This window comes from Amblyomma mixtum, chromosome 3 (genome assembly GCF_055824585.1).
Source record: "Amblyomma mixtum isolate Tamu chromosome 3, ASM5582458v1, whole genome shotgun sequence".
Lineage (NCBI taxonomy): Eukaryota > Metazoa > Arthropoda > Arachnida > Ixodida > Ixodidae > Amblyomma > Amblyomma mixtum.
Window position 1 is genome coordinate 110,561,441 of NC_143014.1, and position 26,876 is coordinate 110,588,316.

The 26,876-nt window shown below is 50.7% G+C and overlaps 1 protein-coding gene across 2 annotated transcripts in view; it reads right to left on the reverse strand.

Moving 5' to 3' along the window:
• LOC149351403 (E3 ubiquitin-protein ligase MARCHF8-like) overlaps nucleotides 1-26,876 on the reverse strand; it is a 150,058-nt gene that overhangs the window by 117,714 nt on the left and 5,468 nt on the right. Inside the window, exon 1 of one of the 2 annotated variants that reach the window (XM_089580721.1) lies at nucleotides 15,536-15,558. The exons of the other annotated variant lie outside the window; for it this stretch is intronic. The gene's annotated coding sequence lies outside the window, so the exon portion shown is untranslated. Of the gene's footprint in view, nucleotides 1-15,535; nucleotides 15,559-26,876 lie in introns of those variants that run through there. 2 annotated transcript variants of the gene reach the window in all.

The following is a 26,876-nucleotide window of genomic DNA, read 5'->3' on the forward strand; positions in this document are numbered from 1 at the left end:
TCTGTAATAAATCTGTTCCAAAGTACACATACCCCGTTAACTGTTCCTGCCGACTGTATCCTTTTTTTCAGCCCCATTACAGTAGGAATCCCAGTTGTCACCTCCCCTATCTTTTCATTAGATATAAAGCAAAGCAGGTTCCGGCGCAAGCAGTGAAGATCCACGCCTAAAATTACACCGGGCTTTTCAGCGCGTGTGTCACTCTGAGGGCTGCGCGCTTCGCTGCCGCCCGACGGGGCGTCCTAGATGTCCTCCCTTCTGTCTGTTGGCGCACATAACGCGCTTATAGGAGGCGAGCTTCGCGTGCGCAGCTGCTCACTAAGCTGCTCCAGCTGTCATTTAGTTGGCGCGCGAGGGGGGAAGACAGCGGAGCAGCAGTGAACGCTCGTCACCGGTGGACACTTTGCGACCAAGGGCTCGGCATCACCGATTTCGCCTCTTCGAAAGACGATGAAGTAACAATCGCATGGGCAGACGACGCTCGAACGATGCTGCTAGATAAGCGCGGAAACACATTTCGCTGAAGACGCATTTTCTTTCAGGATTTTTGTCGCGTATAGGTAGTCTGCAGGATCAGGCCTGCCGGAGCACATGCAACGCGCGAAATCAACGGCCTTTCGTACGTCGATGTGCTACGCTTATTTTTATCTTTGCCCAGGAAGATACGCTCTCGGTGTCCTACTTTCCTCTGCTCTCGCACTTGGAAACCGACCAATCAGGGCATTTCATTTTAAGTGACGCATCAAAAAGCCGCCCCGATGCACGGAGGCGGCGATAGACGGGGCGATTGAGGGAATTAGCGAAGGAACTGGCTACAGGACGCTTGTTTGAAGCCTTATATGACTATTTGCCCAGAAAAAGTTTCTGTGCAGCATGTAAAACGAGAATCCATGGATGCTTTCTAATTCCCTCTCTAATTTCCTTCTAGAGTATACAAGAAAATCTAGGTAAGGAGGCGGCACTTGGTGGTGTTCCTCCAGGTTCTGTTTCCTATTTAAATTTTTGCGCGCTGATTAAGCAATTACGTACTTATCAGCACGCTCAGGATTAAATTTTCAGTGCATATTTCTGACCAGCTAGAAGCGACTGGAAACGTTATTTACTCGTAAGGCATGCGACTACTTGTTCGCTGATTGCAGAGATTTTTCGAACAAATTGTTTACGGTTTTATAAGGTTTAACGTCCCAAAGTGACCCAGACTATGAGGGACGCTGTAGTGGAGGGCTCCGATAATTAAGACCACCTGCACTGACATCGCACAGTGCACGGGCCTGCAGCAATTCGCCTCCATCGGAATTCGACCGGCGCGGCCAAGATCGAAGCCGCGCCATTCGGGCCAGCAGCGGAGCACCATAACCATTGAGCCACCGCGGCGGCCGCGCAAATGGTGTAACTCAATATGAGTGCTCATACACGTGAATCGGCTCGCGTGGGCTGTACAGCTACAAAGCAAGGGACTGCTTTTTGGGGCAAACAATTTCTGCTCCTGCCAAACCCATTGCTGATTACTGTATCTAATAATACGGGTACATGACGGAAGCCAACAGTCGCCGAAACCAAGGAGCGTAGGGGATGTTTTTTTTAACGTATGGTATTCATCAATGGGAGACTAATAGAGTAATTATTGAAAGATAATTGATTATAAATCCGAAGAAAAAGCAACCACATGCCGCAGGGTGAGATCCGAACCCACGACCTCCGAATTTCGCGTCTGTTGCTGTACCAACCATCCGGTCTTCTTCTGTCGTGTATGTCATGACGAGCCCCTCTTCTCCCTTCCCTTGTCTGCTCAGCATCTAATACTTAACTAGGCTCTCATTTGCGTCTCATCCTTGCTTACATTTGCCCTGCTCACTCGTGAATGGTTTCAAGGCCGGCTCTCTCTCTAGCGTTATGTCTACCACACAGTGAGATGTACTGAATAGAATAGAGTACGGTTTGGTGAACTGAACCGCATTACATTCCAGTTTCCTGGTATTTACTGAGGTTTTATTTTCGTGCTGCAGCAAAAATCGCTACATTATTAGGTGAAAACTCATATTTCATGCCACGGTGCGGGTCCGTCTTTTCCCCTTCAATATTCCATTTCAAAGAGTTAATCCTGTAGCCCCGCCGCGGTGGCTGAGTGGTTACGGTGCTCGGCTGCTGGCCCGAAAGACGCGGGTTCGATCCCGGCCGCGGCAGCCAAATTTCTTGAAGGCGAAATTCTAGAGGCCCGTGTGCTGTGCGATGTCAGTGCACGTTAAAGAACCCCAGGTGGTCTAAATTTCCGGAGCCCTTCACTCCGGCGTCTCTCATAGCCTCAGTCGCTTTCGGACGTTAAACCCCAATAAACCAAACCAAACCAAGTTAATCCTGTAGGCTTCAAAATCGCAAAGCCAATGTCTGTGAGACGTTCTCAAACGCAGTGCCACTAGTTGATAACGAACCCCGGAAACAAAAAAGAAAAAAAAAGCGCGCTTATTGAGCGTATGATGCAGATTAAAGATCGTTGTGGTACACAATAAAAGAAGCTCGAGACATGAGGCCATCCTTCGGGCACGAAACTCGAAACGTTAGACAGTTTTAGTTTTACGTACGTAGAACCTTCACGTACGTAAACGTGAGCAGTCTACGCAGCGTACGCTCGTGTCGCTTCGTACAGTTTTAGCTACACGTACGGGACGCAAACTGTGCAGATCTGCCATAGAACCTAAAAAATACGCTAACATGTTATGCCGCGCCATCTAGTACAGATAAAGAAAATAATTTTGTTTAGTGCGGGCGGTAATTACTTTCCCTCTTTCTTCTGACAAACGTTGAGCGATTTTAGTCTGCCGCACTGCATGTTATCTTCCAAGGGACTGTATTCCATCATGTCCCGCAGCATATCTAAATCATCGCTTTTCGAGAAGCGAAGGCGCGCTGGTGTCCCACTCATGGTGACGTGTGTGTATGGCGCCAAAACGTGCACCGTTTTGCTTTTCCCGCTGACTGTGCCGAGGGTCTCGCGATATCCCGCGAGGTTCCTAGCTTCGCGTCGTCTTGCGAGACCGTCGGCACACTCAGTCTTCGTTCCTATGACGACCACAAACGCTTCTCTGTCAGGCTTAGGGGCTGCTGAAACGGATTTCTGTCTGGAAAACAAAAGCTAGTTCTCGCCTAAAACTTCATGCGAGAGCAAGAATGGGCCAACTGAAGGCAGATACAACAGTTTACAGCACGATACCACGTCGAGGGATTAGCGACGAAGCTGTATTCACTCTGAAGCGGGCGGGCAGGGCGCCGCCATCTTGCCAACGCCACGTACGCAAGCAACGTGAAGATCCGAATCTCACGTACAGTCAGGCCGGAATGAAACGCGAACAGAGCATGTCAAGAAAACCAAATATTTTACCTGCCTACTTTCAGCTGAAGTGTACAACTAGCCTGATTCATGTGCCTGGGTAAAGGGCCTACTGAAATGCATAATCGAAAATAGGTTGTAAAGGAATATCTCGCTGCAATGCAGAAATGTATGACATATGCGTGTGCGCGTTTCATTCCGGCCTGACTGTACGTCCGTGAGACCCACGCAGACACTTCACGTTCAGCGCATGCGCAATGGTGACCCGTAAGCTCTCAACGTACGTGAAGCTTCTACAACGTGAAACTACAACTTTGGTGAATACAAGGGGGGGTACTGCGCACAAAAAGACAAGGACAAGAAGATAACACAACAAGCGCAACAACTTTCTGTTAGCGCCCTGACAGTCGGGTCTGGTGCTTCCATTTCTAGACGCGTAAATTGTGCATTCATTACGTTCAAGGCCATGAATTATTTACCCCTCTAGTGACCTTGGCATTCTGGTTGAAGGGATCCAAAATGGGCCTTCTGTGTACAATGGTGCTGCCATCTCGGACATTCATGAAAATGTATAATGGCCCCCCTCGCCCAGACGAAAGTGCTTATTGGAAGAAGTCGCAACGTCACCTTCGGGCTTGTCACTTCATACTGCAAGAGTCACTTCACACATTTTGTACTTCGCTTTGTATCAGTCTCATATTTTGTATCAGTCTCAAGACTGGTAATGGTTGCTAGTAAACCCTCGCTCCATACGCGCACTGCGCAATTCGGCTACAATCTGAAAGTGGTCGTAGCGGCGAGGATTTTGCCGGCGATACAACTGACGCAGAATGTGTGGATTTTCCCGTAAACACATTCTTCGCCCTTGCGGTAGGTGCCAGAGATAAGATCTCCTTGCCACTCGGCCGTCCAACATCTACTCGCTCGTTTTCGCGCTTGTTGCCTACAGCGTTATGGTACCCTCGCCTCGATTGTACAGCTCCCGGCATTCGCAGCATCATTGTCCCTATAGGCAGTCTCTCTTCAGCATTTCGAAACCGTCGCTCTCCTAGCGTCTGTACATTGCGGCATAGCTTACTCCGTTCTGCACCGTTTCCTCTTGCGTCGCAATTTACACAACGGAGGCCGTAATGACAGAACACGTGTATTGTTCCAATTTCTTCAAAGGCTTTTCGCAGAGCGCTGCACTGTTAACCGAACACTTACTGTTAGTTGTAAGAACGCTTCATCCACACTCTCACTGGCGTGTTCGTATAGTGCATGCAGCCTAGAGCCACTCCAACAGTGACATCGCTCTCGTCTACATTACTTCGCGCTCGGGCCACAACTCCTTCACTACATTCTTGGATGCGGGCGTGAGTCGCCGGTACCCCTGGCTCTGTCCCCTGTCTACTTGACGTCTCAGAAACAGCAGTCCTTTGAGTCTTTGATCAAGCCAAGGACTGCCGTAAACACGTGCGTTCGGGATCCGACAACTAAGGCAGCCAGACACAGAGACGCTACTACAATTCTGCGCCCAACTTCCTCGCTGACTGTCTCGTCTGACAATAGATCCCGCCTAACTCCGCCTAGTACTGCGGCCCTTATGCATCCATGAATGCTCTTCTCCCGTATAAGCTCCGTTGTCCAGTTGCCACTGCCTTCGTCGGGCCACCGCCAGAGTGGTCGTGGGAAGGTTCACGCCAGCTGTCTTCACGCCAGCGATCACGACCCGTCAGTCGTTTCTTCGCCGTGGGTCTCCAAGGGGGCTCTCACACATCACTGGGTCCACCGGACTGCACTGCTATCGCTCTGGCACGCGCCCGGACTGTGGGTCCCGTTTTCTCTTGCTTGCTTAGTACCCTTGTCAATCAGCCACTCGTTCAAATAAGGAAATGTGCAGCAACACCAAATTCCCGGAAACAGCACGGTAAAAATTATCGCGTTCCATTCAGCCATGGACGAACTCTACGATGTGAGCGAAGAAGAGGACGTGACCACGCACATGCGTAATATGCGGTTTTGAAAGAGCGTAATACTGCAGTGCAGCAAGGATGGAGCTGGCGGTGGTGTGTGCGCCGGTGTTTACGGTCGCGCGAAGTAGACAGCCACGCAAGCTATCTCCTTCCCTGACGGAGCGCGCATGGCGAATGGTGCTGTACTGATATAACCAGTTTGCGCCTTCTGGTTGCCACGACGTACGCTTCTCGCAAGCTTCACCTCTGCTGCCGTGGGTAAGGAAAAGGCCAAAGACAGATGAGTCACCGAATGACGCGCAGTTAGCCTACTCAAATCGCGAAAAGGCCTGTCGTTAATCGGCAATCAGAAAAAAATTACACGCAGCAATCGTCTATATATATATATATATATATATATATATATATATATATATATATATATATATATATATATATATATATATAACCTATTCATATAACCTAGCGATAACCTATTCAGTAATATTCTAAATTGATCAACACCACAAAATAAATAAATAATTTAAAAAAAAATCCCCTGTGCCCTTGGTTTCTGTGGCTGTTGGCTTCTTTCATATTTATAACGAGCCCCTCATACCCCTTCTCTTGTTTGCTTAATATATATATATATATATATATATATATATATATATATATATATATATATCGAGTTCGATCGCGGCCGCGGCGGCCGCATTGCGATGCAGGCGAAATTCTAGAGGCCCGTGTGCTGTGCGATGTCAGTGCACGTTAAAGAACCCCAGGTGGTCGAAATTTCCGGAGCCCTTCACTACGGCGTCCCTCGTAGCCTGAGTTGCTTTGGGACGTTAAACCCCCCCCCCCCCACCCCCCGTCCCCAATATATATATAAAATCCAGCACATGTTTATGTACACATGACATGTCTGTATCGTACACGTTGAACAAAACTCCGATGTCTTTCTACGCTTCATGTTTTTTTTTGTTTTTTTCTAGCGGTCCATGAAATCGGGGTGCTGCTTAAACATAAGAATGGAAAATACTTCTCAGCGCCGTTCAGTGCGTCTGCGGAAAATTCCGCCACAGAGACGCAATGCATAAATTGAAAAAGTAAATAAATAACTGCATGTATGCAGCACAGGGCGCACATGCGGTCATAGAAGCGTGCATCCTTGAACACGACCGCCTAGACCAGGCTCGCGGAGGGCTTCTAATTTCCAAGAATCCTTCACGTCTCGGGTTTTCATTTCACGCACTCATGTTACGCGGCGCGATCCCACAACGTGCAGGTGGATTATAAACGGCGAACGCCTCATCTAAATATGCGCGTGCAGGCACGCACGCACGTATGTGTGTGTGAGTGCGTGTGCGAGTTGTTAGCAGCATATAAATTGCGTTTTTTTTTTTTTCCTCTACGCCCGCCGTTCACGGTTTGAAAAGCGAGCTGAGCACCGCGCAACACAAGTGTGTGCTTCCCACAGTGCAGCGTGCATGGAGCACGGCAGTTGTCCTCGAGCTCTTCTTGAAATGACTTCTAGCGGCCCGCGATTGGAGCCTCCGTATTTCACACTATTTTTGCCTCTATATTTTTTTCTTACGTATCGTTCTTTTAATTTTTTAACATTACTCACCACAGTGTTAATTAGTGGGCCCTGCATGGAACCTCTTCAATTTTGAGAAAACTTTCTACGCGCCTACCACCCGGAGGTGCACACTTTTACCGAAACCTCAAGTTGTAATCCTAACTGGGACAATGAGGAAAGAGGCAGGACACGAGCGTGATGCCAGCCAACACACAGATAAAACAAATACGTAAATAAACTATATAAAGAAAAAGAAAAACGCAGAGGAGACCACGCGATGCAAGCCAAATTTTGCGGCCGTTCCGGGAGCGCTGACAAGCCGACTGCTCTCGCCTCATCGAACGCCGGAGCTATTAAGGAAAGCGAAAGATGGCGCGAGGGGTACAGAAAAACAACGCGCCATGTTTGTCCACTCTCTCCTGCCGTCATCTGCAGACGCTCCGGACGAGCGACAACAAAAGAAACACGCGAAGCCCATGGTAATGCTCGGCGGCACGGGCCGAGCAGTCACGACGCAGACTGCCGCGTATGCGCGAGCGCCCTCTAGGAAGCACGAGGCATAGCGCGCGATACACCCTTCTTTTCGATGACGCCACGTTTGACAGACTTGATTTAGGTACGTTTCCAACGGCATAAGGCTTCCCGTGCGTTGTTGATCGGACAGGGAAGAGCGTGAGAGATGCTTTCGGTTTCAACGAACCCGGCGCCAGTTTGCCTGACGGGCGCTTGTAAATTTACAGCTATTTATTGACGCCCCTCCAGCTCTCGCCTTTTGGTTTTCTGTCCATTCTTTTCAGTGCGTCTCTGAGTGCCATGCACAGAACACCCCCAAATGAGCGCTGCTCCGGAAAAGCTAGCACCTCTGTCGTTCGATCGCCAGGGTCTCGGGACCTCACTCTATTTATATCAGGGTGGTAGTCAAGTACTCATTTAATCGCCCGTTGCCTGCCCCTAGCAGAAGACGCAGGCACAACATTAGGACGTGCGCGGCAAAGGTTCATTAGTCGCGCAACTCGGAGGCAGTCTGCAAAGCAAGCAAGAAATTTTGGCTGACAGAATAAAAATAGCCGAAAGCGAGGCACTGCGAGAAAGGAAGGCGTTTAAGCATCGCTTGCTACTCGTTGCGTGAAGTTGTAGGCCTGCAACTCAAGAAAAATAAAACACCTCGTGTGTAGCCCTTCTGACGGTAAAGAAAAACGCAGGAAAACATGCGCCGGTTCCGAGGCAGTGAAAATACCGGCAGTTCGTATTTTTCGCCGCATTTCTTGTTATATCTGCGCATGAACGGACAAAGGGTGTTCTGCAAATAGCCTTCGCTTGTTTATCGAATCGCTGTAACCGCTCGAAATGAGCATTCACACGGACGTAACCGTCAGGAACCGCTTGAGATACGCGGCTGAAGTGCCTTTAGATCAACCCATGTACACGCCGAGCCACACTGTGTTTTCTGATGTGTATCACAACATCTCACCTTTCAACAAACTTATGAGATCGACAGAAAGACACCCAAAGGCGATGATATTCACTGCAGAATAGCCCCCGAATCCGCCTTAAAGAGGTGCATATGGGACAAGGACGGAGTTGCGTGCATACTCTTTGTAGAGATACGATTTCCCAACGCGTGTAGGCAAGACCTTCTCACTTCGAACGTTAGAAAACCTCTCACACGCCGTTTAATTTCAAGCAGAAAAGCACGTGAGACGCCAGGGAATGCATGCGAATTGGAAAAAGTGGTCGTCGGGTGTGGAAAGCTCAGCACTATCGAACCGACCTGTCCAATGCTGCTCACGTTACAGACTACGCGTACTTTCGACTACGATGCAGGTCCTTTGTCACGATGAAACGCCACGACTGCGATCGACGAGCGTCGTATACGATGGCGCCGGATCACCGGCTGGCCTTCACCCAAAGCAGCCGCGCCCTGCGGCAATACGACGACGCACGAGGGCTCGCAGTGAGGGCGGAGGGTCGCGCCACGAGCTCCCGGGGGCGCCTGACACCCGCGAGCACCGAGTCGCGGTTAGTGTGTGCGCGGTAATGCACGACCTGGTTTTCCGCCCTTCCAGCATTCCCGGCGTGCACAAGGAGCCCATTGGCGAAAACAATAGCTGCGGGCGACTTCTCGCCGCACGCGCCGAGCCCCACAGACGACGGCGCTGTTTATTCCCGCCTCTGCGCCCGGCCTCGCGCGAAAGGCCGCAATTGGCCTCGCATGAGCAGGCACACGCCGGCTCCTTTCCGGCCGCGCCGCATTCCGCGTACGTGCACCGGCAGCGCCACTCTGCCGGCGCAAGGGATGAGCCGCGGCTACGGCACCCTCGAGGGAGAACCTGGCAGGAGAAGGCGGTAGTGGTCCGAGGGAGGACGCCAAGCTCTACCTTACACTATGGGTAGGGAGGCGCTGCACCAGGCCTTCTCTGCGCGGGGTAAGAGCTGAGCCAATTCGGCGCAGGTACACCGCAGTGTAGGCACTAGGCAGCCGTAGGGAGATAAAAAAGGTAAAAAAAAAAATCAAACAAGGCGAAGACACCTTTCACAGGTATCTTAAGCGATTTCTACTAGATAAACAACGAGTTCTTCTTTCGTAAACTGTATTCGCTGAGAGGTCTTGCATTTCAGGTTTTATTGTGAGACTTTGAGGGTGAAAATCGAGCCCAATTTCTTGAAAACATGAAGCGAAAACATGGGGCCTTTAAGGCTGCATTCTGAAAGGACAAACGAACACGTCACTGATCGGTTGGTTCACGACTGATGCCATTAAATGGCGGGAAGGCCACAATGTGACAGCAACTGTAAAGATCGGCTTGCTGTCCATCGATGTGAAGGCGAAGCTTTTCGAACGCATTAAAGCGAGCGGGCCGTCGCCAAAGAAGAGAGCGCAGCTCCAGTCCCTGAGGCGAAGCATGGTCAGCCGCAGCTTTTACGGCCATGCAGGTGAAATAAGACTTTCTTTCCCCTCTTCATCAGTGCGCAATTGCTGCGGACGACCACGCCGGGGGGCCAGTGCCCATAATTACCGCACACCGCTGCCTGACCAATCGACCCGGCACGGGCGATGAACGGCGGAGGGGACGCGGGTTCCGTCGACCCTAGGAAGCCACAATGCGACCACTTTTCCCGTTGACGTAGGCTGAGGCAGTGAGTGGAACCAGATAACACGACTCAGCGGCGCTGCAACGGGACTCCTAGGAACGAGTTGCGACGACCTCTGTCTGTCCACCTGAAGGACTGCGGGGAGATGTCTTATGGCACCTCCAGCTGATTGGACATTAAGAGAATAGTTAAAATTCTCAACTTAAGGATTTCGGGAATCACGACAATTTAAGAGCACATGCCTTCTTTCTCTCTTCTCACAAACTGCAAAAAATAAACGATGCATCTAACATTAAGCGCGAAATGCTTTTAGCTCATCCTCGGCAAGTTCAGGCGAACATCATCCGGACCCCACAGCGAACTGAGGTCGAACATGAAGCCGAACCGGAGCCCGAACACGAAGTCGAACTTATCCGAAAACATCCCAACATTTCCGTCCGAATGGCATTCGTCAGAAAAAAAATCATTAGCCTCAAAGCAGGATTTGAATCACCGCCAGTGTAAACAGAACAGCTTCGTTGGCGGATGCCTCAGACCTCTCGGCCATAGCCGCTGGCGCTGCGTTAACTGGTAGTCTCTCGGGTTGTGCGTTTGATATCGTCGTCTTTCATCCCTACGTACTGCTCCGCCAAAAATTAGTTTTAAGAAAAGGAAAGGCGCAGAACAGTACTGTCCGACTTCTCGGTGGACACATCAACCACGCAGTGAGGGAAGTGGGGAAAAAGGAAGTGGAAGAAGGAAGAGAGAAAGAGGCTCCGTGGTGGAGGACTCCGAATATAATTTCAACCATTTGGAGTTCTCATCGTGCGCTGCACCACACAGCACACGGGCATCTTGCATTTTTGCGAAGGCCACGGCAGGGTGGGCGAGCGCTATGACAATTCAGACAGGGAAAGGGACCGTACAGATCTAGACAGAGAGATGTTAAATATAAACGGCTGAACGCGGCGGTACTTAAAACACGCGTAATGACTCGCGTGACCAGCTCCGGTACATTGCCGAGCACGCGCCTTGCGGTCAAGGCGAAGGTCCCAGAGTGTGTAGCACGTGATGGCGCCATCTCTTCTTCGGCACGTGGGCGGTTCTGGTCATGGAGGTCTCTACAAGCGGCGCAAGAAGCGGAGCGCGCTGTCCAGTTAATAAAAGCGGCTGAGGGTGGATGATGATAAAAACCTTTATTGACAAAGCAGCAAGAGAGAGGAAATGGTGCACATGCGTATGGCATCCTTAGTTCAGGATCCCAAAAGCCACCGCTGTGGCTCTAGCCTGGGACACCAGTGTTCGCTCGGTCACCAGTTCTGAGCTGAGCAGGGTGGTCTCTCACTGTTCCTCCTCGGAGTGGTGTATATCTATGTCTGGGGGTTCGTCACCAGAGCATCCCCAAGCTACGTGGTATGTGGTGAGAGTCTCGCCACACCAAGGGAAAACCTCGTCATATTGATCCGGAAAGATAATATGAAATTTATGTAGGTTTGGGGAAGTTTTGGTTTGTAATCTACGCGAATTCCAAGCCACTCCTGCGTTTAGCTTGCGGTGTGGGGGAGGGAAGGCCTGCCTCTGCGTTCGTATACGATGAGTAGTCGGGAGGCTCCTCAAGATTCGAGTGCTGCTAACGCCACCTATGAGACGCCCTAGAATGCACTACGCCTTTCGTGCAATGCATTCCATGCTTGCGTCGATTCTCGACGACGAAATCGACTGTCAATTTTTTTCTCTTCCTTAGTCCTAACCTAGTCTCCCACATCCTCGGCACTGCTCCAACCGCACCACGCAAGTCGAGTCGCAAGAGTAGGCAAGAATGTTTTCGTTAAAGTTACCAGTGTATTTTCCGCTCATTAACAAATTTTGTCACTGCATGCAAAATTTGCATCAAAATACACATCTTTGGGCCTAGGTCAGGTCTGCGTCGAGCCTTTGTCGATTGTCTTTGGGTCCATGTCGACTGAAAAACTGTTTTGTGTTTTAAGCTTCCGTTTGCAGTATTATGTGGAACACGCAATAATGTCACAACAGCATGTGATTGGCTGACCCATTTGGAATGACGATGCAAACAGTGCAACATTTGGGTCCAAAAATCTAGCCTTACATGAGTAGTTCGAACGTAAGCCGGAGGTCGCAAAAGTAACAATGGGCAAATGAGGGCAGATACTATTCTGTAACTGAGATGACATAACGGCGCACTCGTTCCGCTGATATTCGTCTGCATGCACAAACATAAATAAGCGCGGCTTCTTTTACTACTTGTTTTCGCTCGGATTTCTTCAGGGTGCGCTTCCATTCATATGACGTCGCTGCACTGTTTTATAATCCCTACATGGCTCAGTATTTTTGTACGTACTTTCGAGCTGCGAGCATCGGTCAAGCACAGTTTACCCGAAAACCAATGGTCACCGACGTGCTGCAACGAGAGAGAGCTTCAAGCGCTGTAGTCCGTAACCTGGTCAGCGCAGGAAGCAGAAACTGCTGCTCCATTAAGGAGCACAGCTCTTGACAGGAGTAGTGAGGAAGGGGGGGGGGGAGTTGAAAAGAGTCAGCAAGCAACCCTGCAGTGAATGCAGTGCAGTGGCGGTCCCAGAGGCCTGCGCGAGACGCAGGCTTGTACTGTTATAGGTCGAAGTTCAAGCGTTCTCCCTTGGAAGCTGGACAGCAGCAAACACACGACGCCGTGCTCTCTCGATTTCTCTTCCCTTCACAACTGTGGCTTCCTCTAACGTCAGAAGACAATGAAATAAACCTGAAACGCGCGGAATTCAGCGATTACCGCTCTCTGGCAAAGTGACAACGCCACCTTTTTTCCTCATGCCGAATTACGCACTATGGAGACTTGTCGTATCAAGATTTACTTCCTTTCGTTGCGTCGCTCTGACATCAGACGATCGCGTGTTCTTCTCGCTGGCAGTGCCGTCTACAATACAAGGAAAGACCCATCACGTGTTGGAAATGATCTTATTATACAAGTGCAGCAAGGCAGCGTTCATGTGGAGACAGAGTCAGCCGTTCGTATCAGAGGCTCTAAAGTCTACATAACAAATCTTTTAGGTGGTCGTAATATTTATGGCGTGATAGCAGTTCAAGTTAAAGGCTGAAGGGACGCCTGCAGGCAAAGCTTGAGGACCTACAGATTCCCATTGAAGCTTTCAGCACACGGAACCTACGTAAAAGCTCAATTCCGTGGCAGTGAAAGCATGCAGCCGGGACTCTAAACGTTGCCGCGCGGCCAGCACAGTCTGCCTGTTAGCACGCACTGCCAGCCAGCGAGGACTTTACGGTATTGCTTTGCTTCTCCGTTACGAACACTACCGAGGACACCCGTACTTTTCTTAAACGTGTGGATAAGGCAGTGGTTTACCTGTGCAATATGACACAGAAATATACCGTAGAGAAGTCGTGGTGGCTTGGGGACGGGGTGGGGGATACACTTGATGCCAAATCAGAGTAGGCGAAGCGCGCACTTTAGATACAGGCTACCCTTCAACCCCAGCCAAATGCAGAGATTTGTTTTTTGATCGATTTCAGGAATGAGGAATGCTGTGGGTTACGTGATCTGTTTCAAAGGGCGGCGGTTTTGTATCAGGGCTTAGGCAACTGTTGAGTGAGAACAATGACAAATAACCGCATTTGCCTTACATCACAGGCCGGTCCATATTTCCGGAGATGCTTTTCAGGATGTGTTCACGCTTTTCTTGACAAGAGAGTGATACACTTACTATCGGAGAGGTGTGCAGGAACGAATCGTTCATACCGGGAAATTGTCTGTCACGGCTGTTTTGACACCACGAGAATTTCACCTTTGAGGCAGATAGCACACCCTGCCTGAAGAGGAGGCCGCTATCCTTGAAAAAAATCTTGGATGCTTGCCCAACGCGTAAATTGCAAGGGGCGTTGCTTCACGTGCATCGGCAGCTCTTTCAGATTGTTGGCTGTCTGTAAGCAGTTAAATTTAGGTCTGCTGGCTAGCGCCAACGTTCTTCCTCTTTAGATGTGTGTCTAATGGTCGTGTGCGTTTCTTACAAACGTGTATGCAGTGCAATTTATAACAAATCTCTTCATAGATTTTTTTTGTAGTGAATAAACGTTAGCGAAGTGCACGCCAGGAATTTCCCTCCGCTCCCGCTTCTTCTGTGCGTCTTATCGTGTACAGTCTTTGTCAAAAGTAACCAGGCTGCATGGTTTGCTTCTCATTTGTATAGTAGAGCCTTTACAACTTTCCCTAAGGTCGAAAAGTTCTTTGAAGGTGAGGACAGGGGTTCTCCTTACCACACAGAGATTTAGAGCTTGAGGGCTGGCATAATAGTTTAAATAAACGACTGAGAAGCAAAACCATGCAGCCTGGTTACTTTTGACAAAGACTGTACTTCCCATGTCTTCGCACAGAACGGAACAAGATCAACGTTTTTCTCCATTCATCCTCTATTTATTTTTCATTTTAGTTTTTTCCTAATCAACTCCCAAGTGACAGACAAGGCAGTGCGGTCTGACACTTGCGTGGATGTTCGTATAAAGCGCAAGCGGCGTGTATAGCTCGTATAAAAGTTTGTATAAAGTTAAAGTTAGTATAAAGCTCCAGCGCATAAAGCTCCGCAAATGGAACGCTATTTACGTCAACGCCCGAAAAGAGCTCTCGTGGACGCCGAGAGATTTAATCTGAACGGAGGGCATAGAAAGTTATTATGAAGCACACAGGTGTTGCGAAGAACCGTGCCTTTTGTTAATTACGTATGTGAAAGGAAGTGCAGCTCACGTGATAAATGAATCGTCATTGTTCAAGCGCATAGGTGAATTGCTTGTTTTCTTATACACCATGGAAAACTCGTTCGGGCGGTGCCAGAGAATCGCATCGTTTTTATTACTGAAAAAAATAAAAAAAATCTGAGGGTAGGGCTAATGCCCCGTCATGCGCACTGCCATAACTTCTCTCGCTGTTAAGATTTCAGCTCTCTATATGCATATTCGGACTCGGGGACAATTAGGGCAAGTGCCTGTATGAATGTGCACGACATTGCCATTGTCCTACTCCGTGTTCTAACTTTACTTTCTCCCTGGCGTCTAGTCTAGGCGTGGTATCCTGCTGGAGATGCAGAGTCATCGGCTTTCTGTTGTAGAGAAAAGTAGGCCCTGCTCCCCATCGGTTCCCCTACCATCTTCCGATCGAAGCACGAGCGCTTAAACGCAGCTCATTACGCATCGAAGGGCATACGTTAGCACGTTTCATTAGTCGACGGCTGTCAACCTTGTGTTCTGCCCTCAGTCAAGCGCCACTGGAAGAAGAAAACGTGAGAAGGCGCATGCGCGTAGTTGAGCCTTTACTGCGAACAGGCACCGGTGATATTCGCAACTAATGCACACTTGTGACTTCCGGTTGTGACTCCACGCGAAGCGGGCCCGGGCCAGCGGCTATCCGCTAAGGGTGATTGTGGCCCGCCCATCGACATCGGCCCGGCACAAGAGCGGACGCACGCTACACTTTGGGGGCCGTGGCTGCGCATTAGGCGAGCATTTGCCTTCCTATATCCGGCACGTGCAGGGAAGCGCTTGTGCAGGTGCCCCCTCCCCCACGCCGAAGGCCGCCGCCGATTTCTGCGGCGGCGCGTGCCACAATACCTGGCGCTGCGCCCAAAGCGCTGGCCACCGGCGGCATCCAGGCGGCTGCTGCCGCCACCGCGGTCGTCGCCGGCGATGAGCGGCAAGCCAAGCGTGACCCGGCATTGACATGTCTAGGAGCAGGCGTCCCCTCTCCGCTTCCTCCTATCTGGCCGCCTTGGGTGCGGCCGGCGGCGCACGACCGCCCCTTCTCGGCCCCAGGCAGCGCCAACAACGTCTGCGCGACACAATGTGCTCGTCAGCTTCAAAAGGCTCCGCATTAAAACACCGCGCGGCTAGCCCTAACGAGAGAGAGGTGCACGCCGAAAGAAGCGTCGCGTGTCGCGGGTGGGCTAATTTTCGCGAGCGCTCGGCGATGCGTGTGCGTGCAAGTACTCCGCAACATAGATTATCATTTTCGCAACATTTTCCTGTCGCTCAAGAGGGAAGTCCGCGAAGGCGATGGGAGGAAGGGAAGGAGCCAGCGGAGATAAAAGCTGCGCGCAGTCGTTCTTAAGTGTGAAAAATGAAGCCGGCGTTCAGCGAAAAGCACCAGCGGAAGCCTAATTTGTTTTTATCTAGCCGGACGCGGAACGCTACAAAGACACTACCCAAAGAGCGCTGCCAGCCGCGTTCTTCCCACAGACAATCAAAACAAAAGGTACGCACCAACCCATCCAGCGCCGCAACAAAGGACGACCGCTCCGCGCGAAAAGAGAATGGATGTTTCGGCAACCAAGTCAGGTCGGCATTTATTAATCCCTTCTTGCCGCGCGTGCCCGCGCCGCCGCAGAGAGTTCACTTTTGGCGCGGCGAGGTTGAGGAGAAACGGCCATTCTCGCTGCTCTTTCTTGTCGGATTCCGAGGACGTCGTCGTGAAATGAGGCGCGTTCTGCACGCGCTCGAAACAGATGCGCGGAGGAGGCCGCGCATGGGTGAGGTCCAAGCCGCACATACTCCTTCCTCGTTGAAGAAACCTCGCAAATAACGAGTGATCGCAGGCAGTCGTTCCTGTCTCTCAGTGATCGACGTGCGCAATTGCAACGTTGCGCATCGGTCTTGGATTACTGCTACGAACACTTGACGCGACGCTTTCCGACTGCAGTCATCGTTAATGCGCCCTTCCGCGTAATGACCATGAACAAGAAACCATGTTGCAATCCAAGCGAAGCTTTCAACTGAGAGAGATGGAGAGAGAGAGAAAGACAAGAGCGGTGTACGCTCCTCGTCGTCCATCTCGCAACACACAAACCGTAACCGACAGCCTGCTTCGGGAAAGAGGCGTGCTATTCGTCCATTGTACTGCATGTTCCAAACTAGCCTGACGGCCGTGTCGTAAGCAGCTTGTGCCATCCGCCGTCAGTCAAACGATTTCTCTGTCCCACGCCGTTCGTTGAGTAGCTCGCTTGGCAGCTCACGTCCGGCGGTGGACAGCCGGAGACAACGGCTACGGAACACACCTGCCGAGAAGAGCGCGCGGAGGGGGCACCATTTCGCCTATACTTTGTAGCAAAGGCTTTACCTCTACTTTCTAGAGTATTGTCGGACGAGCAATCACATCGGAAGCCCATTTTTCTCACCGTTTGGCGATGGTCAACCAAGCGTTACACGGACGTGTACATTTGCGTCAACTTCGGCCACGCCGAGCCATTTAGAAGCTTATCAGCAAAGTGAGCAAACAAAAGTATAATAAAAACTACCCGAGAAGGGCGCATCAGCAGACGAGGTCTGCCAACATACACGGAAAACTCCTGAAAACAAAATTTACCCGTGCGTCATACAGCTAAAGCTGGCAGGTTTTCGTAATTTTAATTAATCGATTAATGGTGATTTATTGACGCTCGCCTGGGGAACAACAGAAAAGCAGCAATGCGAAGTTTTGCGCATCAATTAGCCCCAGACAAGGGTTGTTATAGCGCGCTAATTATCCCATACGTGAAAGGCAAATGCATGAGTTCACTGCAAGCCGCCGTGAACAGCCTCTGCCTCAAGGTTAGCGCCCCAGTACGCATGTGGGTTATAATAACGACTTCCTTTTCCACTTGCTTCTCCGAAAGGTGAAAGCGTAAAGCGCACGCATGCAAACTATTTTTTTTTTCTAATCCCCAGAAGCGTAGTAAGAAACAGACTTCGATTTTTAAGGACATCAAGGAAAGCCTGCATTTCTGCGTGGTGAACGCTCGCAGACACGTGCGCACTGCTCTTCGTGAAGGCAGTGCGCACGTGTGCCCTTCTCGAAGTGCGTGCGGCCTCATCACTCGGAAGAACTGACTCCCCGGCTCTTTGCTGCTCTCAAGCTCCAATGCCTAAGGCGAACCCGAGTGACACGTGATAGGCTAAATTTGAGTATTCTTTGTGCATGAATGGAAGGGTGCATCCCGCTAGTCTACGAACACAGAGTATGTTTTGAACCGGCTCCCCTAACGTCACAGGACCAGACGTCGCTCTTCGCAGGTCTCGCCTCCATGGCTCCTCTGGGCACGCCAGAGCTGGCTGAGTACAGTGAGTTACAGCCATCCGTGACTGAACACTGCTCTCTGAATAACGCTGTACGGGTTGGAGGGACCCAGTCGGGGAGAGGACACCCGAGAGGCAGCTGCCCTGATGAGATGCACAGCGTCAGACGAAGGCCGTCAGACATGTCGCCGCCGCGAAGGAGCTTGGCCGGGAGGCCGGAGAGCTCCGGTGCACAGGCCCGAAACTGGGCGCTGCTATTTTGCGGGCCCAAGGCCATGCGACCGAAATAGAGGCCCCGCGGCGCGACAGCAGCGCGGCGGAGCTCTGCAGACGCCTACGCGGATCAAACATTTCACCGGACGCCCGGCTCGTGGCGGTGGGCTGCAGGCTGCTCAAGCGCGGGTCGTTTCCCGATGCGATCCCGAGGATGTCGCATCGATTGGGGAGAAGGGACGCGGTCGCAGCGCCGCCCTTCAAAGTTTTAGATTAAAATCCCCGTGAATCGATGGCGCTGCTACGCGAAAATAAAGTCCCTCGAGGCGGCCGGTAATTGCTGCCGTTTAGACCCTCCACTCGCGCACGAAAAGAAACAAGTGTAACACTAGACAGGAAGACGAAAATAGCTTTCGGAGGACACGCGGCGAATGGTCAGCACTGGAGGCGAGTAGTGGAAATCTAGGCATTCGCACGAGTGTAAGTCAACACTCTTTTCCAGAGAATTTGAATTTCGAGTTGAAAACTTCGCGGGTATATTTGTACATGCACGAAAAAAAAAGTTTTCTGTCCTGATTTCCGAATGATGAAATAAAAATGAAGAGGAGCTCGGGATAAAACCGGCCTATATTGGATCTACACGAGGCAGAGTAAATATAACACGGACATTTCAGTTCCACACTCTGCTCCATCGAAAAACTGTAACAAAAGCTCTTCTTTACTCACTACTGTTCCGAATTTACACTCTTAAAAAATAAGTTAGTAAAAAGGTAGTAAGTGCAGCTGTTACTAACTGACTTCGTTTTACTACTTTTTATCAGCTATTTACTACCCTCTTCAAGGTATAGTTAGTAAAAGTAGCCCTTGCTGCCTTTTTACTAACTATGGTCGCCAGTTACTAATTAGTTAGTAACCGTTCTTTTAACCCTAAAATAAAGTCAAAGAATATAAACTGACAGAGATTGTCGTGCTAATAAATTGGTTTTGTAATTAAACATTTCTGCAGGGGCATATGATTAGGTAGACTAATCTGTGTCTACAATCTCAACTTCATAATTAACGCTGCTTTCTTAGCTCAACCGGTAAGAGCCACTAGCCAGTAAATGAGAGTCTGATTTACGGAGTATACAAGACTGAGATAGATTTCTCTACATGTGCACGCTTAAACCTAAGCTTAAACCTAAGTGTGTGATTTACGTCCAGCACGCTCTGATAGCTCTGTCTGGATTCCGGAATTAGTCAAATCGACTGTGAAGCTTTTTTATTTTTCGAGTATGCATAAATTTGACAAGACACGCCAGCACACATTACTATGAATCTAGCGACCTACGCGAGTTTCTATTCATTTTCTCAGTAAATACTACTAGCTTCCCGTTACTAACTGCAGGTAGCAGCCGTTACTAACTCAATGGGTTAGTAATTGATACTAACCTTCCCGTTACTAACTGAAGTAACTAACAGGGTAGCAACACATGTGACAACCAGTCACTGCCCCAAAAGTTAGTAAGTACTACTGCCTTTTTTCTAAGAGTGATGAACTCCAGGTGGCGCGTTTTGCTTTCGCTTTGAGCCAACGCAGCTGCTCTAGGCAATGCGTTTTTTCTTTAGCCACACCTTGGAAGGCACTGTTTACAACGAAGACTTTTGAATATCGGCAAATCAGACCCTGCAGAAAAGAAATGCTCGGCCGGTAAAGTGTCTTGGCACTCTCTTCGACGCTGCAGCAGGGCGCTGCAGAAGGCGACAACACTACCGCGGTGATAACGGCATGCCGCTTGTCACAGCGCCGGATGTGTGGTTGCGTCTGCATCGCGTGGCGGCCCCGGCAGGCACCCCAGTAGCACGTCGTCAGGGAGCCACATTTTTGCGCCGACCGAGCTGCCGCGAGGGCGAGGCGCGACCGGCGGAAGCGGCACGCGCCTTTCCGTACTCGTTTCAAATAGCACCTCTCACCACCGCCCTCCGTTCTCTTTTCGCTTTCCTGCGCGTGTGATGGTACGCTCGCCGAGAATACGGTCGTCCCGGCACGGCGTTCCGCTCTTGCGGCCGGCGACGCTGTTGTCCGCGCCCGCCTGCGACGGCCGCTCAAAGACGCGCCACGCCGCGGGGCATTCATCGCTCGGCCCCTTGTGGCTCGGTGCCCGGCTGTCAACTCGATCCTTCCCAGAAGAACGCTCGCCTCTCACACGCACAGCCAATCTCTCTGACAACAGCCGTCGCAGTTTTCGTCCCGGGTCCACCCGGCGACTGAGACGAGCTGTCCGTTCGGCGCCTAGCACGAAGCCGAGGTGGACGGTGGCAACAACGACGTCCACGCGCACGCCACCCACTTTTCCGGAGGATTTGTGGGCACAGAGGCGAGCCGAGTGGCTAGGCGCCGGTGTCTCCCCTAGGTCCGAAGTCTGGAGGAGTCACACCGGGAGTAGTCGCTATGCCCTAACTCTGCAGTACAGAAAAAAGCTTCACTTCGAAACCAAGTCTCCTCGGTTTGAGATTCGGCACTCCTCCTCTCTTCTTCTCAAATACTCCCCCTCCTCCTCCCTTCGTCGTGCGCTTGAAGTGAACAGTCTGCTTGGGCGAAGCATCCGAGTACCTTTATTTATCCATTCTGCAAACGCGCGCAGCGGTACAATGCGTCGCCTTTCTCTCTTTTCGCGCCGTCGAGAATGAAGTCTTGTTTTAATGCGGAAGTAAAGGTCGTTTTTCCAACTTTCTTCTGTCATAAAGGTCATTTCCGCCCTGCTTTATGAAGCGCTAGAGAGAAGTGAAGAAAATTCGTTAATGGTGATTTTTTTTTTCTTCGGGAAATGACGATTCTTCGAATATATTCGCCCGTTCTCGCCGCTGCCTACGGTCTCGGATGGTCGTCCGTTCCTTAATCGCTTTGAACACCGGATCCTTTAATAGCGGCACGGAGGAACCTCGGCTTCCGGGCTCTCGGAGACGTCACAGCGAGGCAAGCATCCGCACCCTAATGCTTTGGCGCGCGCGAGTCGCCGTTAACGCGGCCTCGCGACTATGCGACTCTCGCAGAAATGATCTCCATCGAACGCGATAATTACCGTTATTAGCCGAAAGAAGAGACCGAAGGTCTCGGCACCCTTGCATTCTCTTACCCTAATCACCACATTTCGTTTCCTGCCCATTTCCGACCTTGGCTGCTGCGCGAAGCCACACTCGAACGAAACAAGGTTTTTGCGCGATCGCCGACCTCGCATCAATGGCCGCAGGTCTTCCTTGTGCGTCAGGCTCCTACAAACAGTGCAGCTTTCGGACAGCAGTCACACCACCTCGCGCTCGTTTCATGGACAAGTGCTCTTTTGTCCTAACACGCGAGCCACCATGCATGCAGGCAGCGAGCGATATTTACTTTCGACGGTCAGGTACGTCGCGAAATCGATGGCTGGGACGGAACCTTCTTCCACGTTTCAAGGACGACACGGGAGGAATAGGCCGGCTACCCGCCTCGCACGCGAAGCGCATGTCGATCCTTAATGGTGCCACCAGCATCTTGTTTCTGGTGTTTATCTCGACCCCTCCCAAGGCGCGCGCCAGAAAACACATTATCTTGGCCGTAAAAGCGTTTCTAGTCCTCTTTCCTGGCTGCAGGCAACACGTAGAGGTGGCGGTTCAGAATTACGCACAAAAGAAAGTCGTCCCCGGCAACGGAAATATATACCTCACGTGAAAGCGAAAATGTAGCGTACAGAATTGCGCATGTAGATTACCATATGGATCGCCTCTTCGCACTTTTATTTTCTTCATGCATACCATACACCAGGTGCCGAAGCCAGTTTTCTGCGCTGTTAGCAAGATTCATGCGAACTCAAATGGCTGTACACTGACAGAGCGACGATATTTAGAAGAACAGTGGTCGATTCGGTTTTTTTTTTTTTTAATATCTCATACACCGAAAAGAAACCTGAAATCTGCTAACAACGAAAGACGTGAACAAGTAATAATCAAGCTACAGTCACCGCGATGACTGCAAAACATGCCTGAATTTCTGACGTATAATGCATACGTGCCGTGTACTATCAGTTGGAAGCTCCCTATGTGTTCTGTTTTCGAGGAGGCCGAAGGTAATTCAAAGTTGGCACTGCACGCAACGTCGACATCCCTTCGTAGATATTGTCTAATGTGTTCCGTACAGTTGAACGAAATGACTAAAAGGCTTGATCATAATAATTCAGCAGCCCCACCCCCAATGTCAGCAGTGGCGCGGACGGAGCTGTGAAGTTAATGGTTCAGTTTTCCTCAGAACCACCCGGTTATAGAGACGCTCTCCATACCGCGCGCACCGCTGTAACACCAGACTGTACAGGCGCGGGACAGCCCAGATAAATTCTGGAGCAGCTCTTGGAGCAGAAATGTAATCATTTCGTAGCAGTAATATCAACATTTTGTAGCAATGTAAGCACACAGGCACCCGTTGAGTGAACATACTGTACTCATAATTTCATCATGAAAAAAAAAATTATCATGTCTCTGGAGCAGGCAATATTTCAAATAGTTTCCTCAACGGTGCCAGGCGGCGCATAACTAAAAAGAAGAGACAGTCCCAGTTACCTGTTAAAGACATGTCAGGGTGGTTTCTAAACTCACGCTTTAGCAACACTCAGCGTCTGTTTAATAGCATTTAATGTATTCTTGATAGTCGGAGAGGAAATAGCGTTACTACTGCACCCAGAAATTATTCAGAAAGCTTATAGTTTTGCTACGGAGAAAGGAAAATGCAGAGACTAGAAAACAGGGCTCAGCATGAGCCCTCAGTATGGGCGGCATACATATATAAAACAGCACGGCGACGATTAGCATTCGCGTCAGGCGGAGAGCTCCGGCGATACACCATAAAGTTCAAATCTCTAGTCTATTTTGGGGAGCCAGCTCGACCACGCGCAGCTCACGGGGGGCATTCACCTCCGGCGTACCGTGAACGAATGCATGTGCGCTGCTGCCGTTGCTGCTGCTATGTTGATGCAGCTTGTGCATTTCTCGCAAAAGGAACGGGCAAAACAAATGCTAGTGATCAACTATCGGGCCTGAGGAAAAAGCTCAAAGACCCGCCACGCTGACTCAGTGGTTACCGCGTTCGTCTGCTGATCCCAAAGTCGCGCGTTCGATCCCGGCCGCGGCGGCCGTATTTCGATGGAGGGGAAATAAAAAAAAAAACGCCCATGTGCTGTGCGACGTCATCGCACATGGTCTAAATTAATCAGGAGCCTTCCATTACAGCGTCCCTCACAGCCCACGTGTCATTTCGGGACGTTAAAAGAAAAAATAAGATTCAAATGAGACTAAAGGGCAGTGCAGCGAGCAACGGGAAGGTACGGATGTGTGCCCTCAACAATTCGGTACCTGTGGCACGCACTTCGTGAGGCTATCTGAGCCGTATTCTAGTGGCATGTTTCACAAGTGCGCCGCATCGCATAAGGGTCAAAAACCAACACGTCACCTAGGCTTCGCGCTGATCTTTTTCCATCGTTTTTCTTCTTATATGCTTCATTGTCGGCACATCATCTACGCCGCTTGCGCATAAAGCGCACATGGTCGTCTAACCACAGCGACGGAGTGTCTTTCTCTTTCAGCCTCGAGCGTATTTGTCATTTCGGCAGTCCTTTCAAATAGCCTTCATCTCTACGCCCAGGGCACCACTCGCAGAGTTGTCTTCGTACGAAACATCGGCATATGAGTGGCCAGTTCCCGTGCACCGACCATTCACAATGGCCAAAGCATCGGTGAATCATGAATTTACCGCAAGATTAAGATAACTTGGCGCCAGAACGCAGGCACAAACAAAATAGAGAACAGCGCACAGAACTCGGAGATCTGGCCCCGGCATGCTAAAGGTGGCCATTATGTAAAGGACGGCAGCAAACCCTCCAAAGCGACCGGGCTTGAAAGGGAAAACATCGATATTATGAAGAACGGCAGGTATACACATGCGGCATCGTCTCCTTAATTTCGTTCCTCATTTCCGGCACTTTGTGGCTGCGCTGAAACGTCGTAGAGCGCTAATACCGCTGCACAGAGGCCATCTCTCGAGCCATTTGCTCGTTACTGTTTGATCTGCCGGCTTAGAAAAGACGGGTGCCAGTATGCGACACCCTACGTCGCTCATCGCTCAGCCCGTTACAGCCGTAATCAGGGCAATCAGGAGGGCACCTTGTCTTATTCCCAGTGACGCACCTAAGGCTCGATCGCTTCAGTACGCTTGGCCAGCATAGCCAACATAAAGCCCGGTTTTCTTCGTTTATGCGTCTCACTGAATCTCATCCATAACTGATCAAAGCATTCGTTTGGCCCTCCAGACATCGTTTGATGCAGCAGTAGAACTGTAGCCATACCCGGTGTCATTCTGCGAATGTGGTGCTTTAATCCTCGAGATATTCCGCTTTCGTCGATGCTCTTCGTTACGCGTTCAGTGCTTGTCCAACGGCTTCTGCAGAAAAAGCAAGACACGTGCCGACTCCGCAACCTACTCCACGCTACGTCAACATTATGCGTTTCAAGGCAAGGCCAACATCCCCTCATAAAGATCCCCTCGTGCGTTATCGGCAGCGAAAGACAGCGAAAACGTGAATCGAACTGCGTCGTTGAAAATGAGAATAAATCAACCCGTGGAGAAATGTTCGTAACTGCTCGTCTTCTCTTTAGGGGAACTACGACATGAAACGGCTGAGCCACTGCGCGGAGACTCGTTCTGGGGGCGGGGCCGCGTGCGCAGGAGCTTGCAAAGAACTATGCGTACACGACGCACGTTCCATTCTACTTGAAGACTGGTTTCTTTACAACGGCTTGAACAGGAGGAAAAGAAAACACATGGAAGAAGTCGGGAAAAGTGGAGAAAGGAAACAGGGAGCGTGCCTTATGTGACAGAAAGAGAGGCAAATAGGACCACCCTTGAACTTGGGTCGGAGGGGTCGTCTCCTAGATTGGCCGGTCGTCATGCTGTCGCCTCCCGCTCTATGGTTCTAGGGCGTGGGAGGCCCGCCTCATCCTCTTCACCAGTCTCGACGCTCCCATCGGCCAACATTTGGTGGGGCATCTGTTCATCGCCGAGCTGCATGATGTCGCCTTTCTTTACATCAGCTGCAGCGTAAATCTCGTCAAGTGCTCGGATTCTAATCGGTACTGGGGCCTCCACCGTTCCCAGAAAAAAGTCGACAAGTGCGACGCGGTGGTTCCATTTTCTCTGTTGTGTTCCGTGCCTTAACTGCGTCGGAGTGGTTGGAGGTGTGGATGGAATAGCTGTGAGTCGACGACCGGCAAAGAAATTAGCCCCCCCACATCTGCATGGACGTATGAAAGGGGTCGAGAATTACACCCGCGCAGATCTCTACATAAACTCGATAGAGTCGAGTCGAGTTTGCTTGTCGGGTAAATAACTAGTTGCCGGGTTCATGTAAATTCTGTCGGGTCGAGTAAAATAAGCGGCAGAGCGAGTCGAGTTAACTCGCGTGCAGGGGGTAGGTTAACTCGCTTAACCCATCTTTCTAAAAGCATCGAGCCGAAGAGTCGGTTTAGCGGGAGGGGGATAGGAGAAGTGTGAACCTGCTTTTCGCTTGCGCCGTCGCCCCTGCGTGTCGCTTCAGTTGAACCGGTCTCGACTCGCTAAAATCTAATTCATTTAAACACGCAGTCGTCGAGGTGGGCTGACCTTGTTCAACTCGATCCCCCGACTCGACCCGCCGCTGTCGGATTCATGTAAACGAGGTTTGTGAGAACATTGCGGAGGCTCTCGAAATCTAGGCACCTTCTTCCAAGCGTCTTGCGAAGGCATGCTTTGACGGACCGCACCATTCTTTTCCAGCAGCCGCCCCCATCATGACGCTCTTTCCAAAAGAAATTTCCAAGATATTCGGTTTTCGCCGAGATATGCCCGAATCCCTGTTTCCTTTGTTACCCAAAGCATCGCTGCGATGTCCATTGATGCTCTAGTACCTGCTTTGCACCGGCCCTATGTGGTATCTCAGGGTATCAGTGATCAGAAATGGGCTTATGTTGCCCCGAAAGGTACTCTGGTCATTCGGTACTTCTTAATTGGAGATAGCACCTCTGACTGCTTCGGTGCTCGCTCGTACCACATAAAGTGCAGGGCGCCGCGGTCACTCTCAATGAGCTGCACCTGAAGGTATGTCTTTTCTATGTCCGACATGACTTCAATGCTGTGGGTTCGGAGTCTGTTGAGAACGCTTGAGAGATCTGGAGTAAAATTAGGTCCAGCGAGAGCTGACCCCGTGTGCTCGAGGAGTCGCCAAAGACAACCCTTAGCTCAGTTGTCTCGCTTGTCGGTCTGACAACGCCTCGGTGCTAGAGGTAATAAGTAGGTCCCATTGGGGACTCAACATTTTCGTGGACCTCCTCAGCGTGCCCAGCAACCAGGTATTCCCGCAGCGCTTGGTCGTAAGCTTGCATGACGTCGTCACTTCATATGTTTTGCCGTTAACGACCGAATACTGTGAACAGCTGTGGCCTTGTTGGCCGCTAAATCTGAGGCATTCTCCTTCCAAGGCATGGCGGCCTGATAACGGCCGTCTTTGTTAGCGACATGTTCTCGGAAGCCTCGAAGAATATCCGCTTCCTTCTGTGCGGCTTCTGTGTCGACTATTCCAATGTGCTCCAGCTCCCAAAATGACTTGAGCTGCCTGGACAGGTCGCCGTTGTCCTGTTCGGTGGTCACCAACACGCG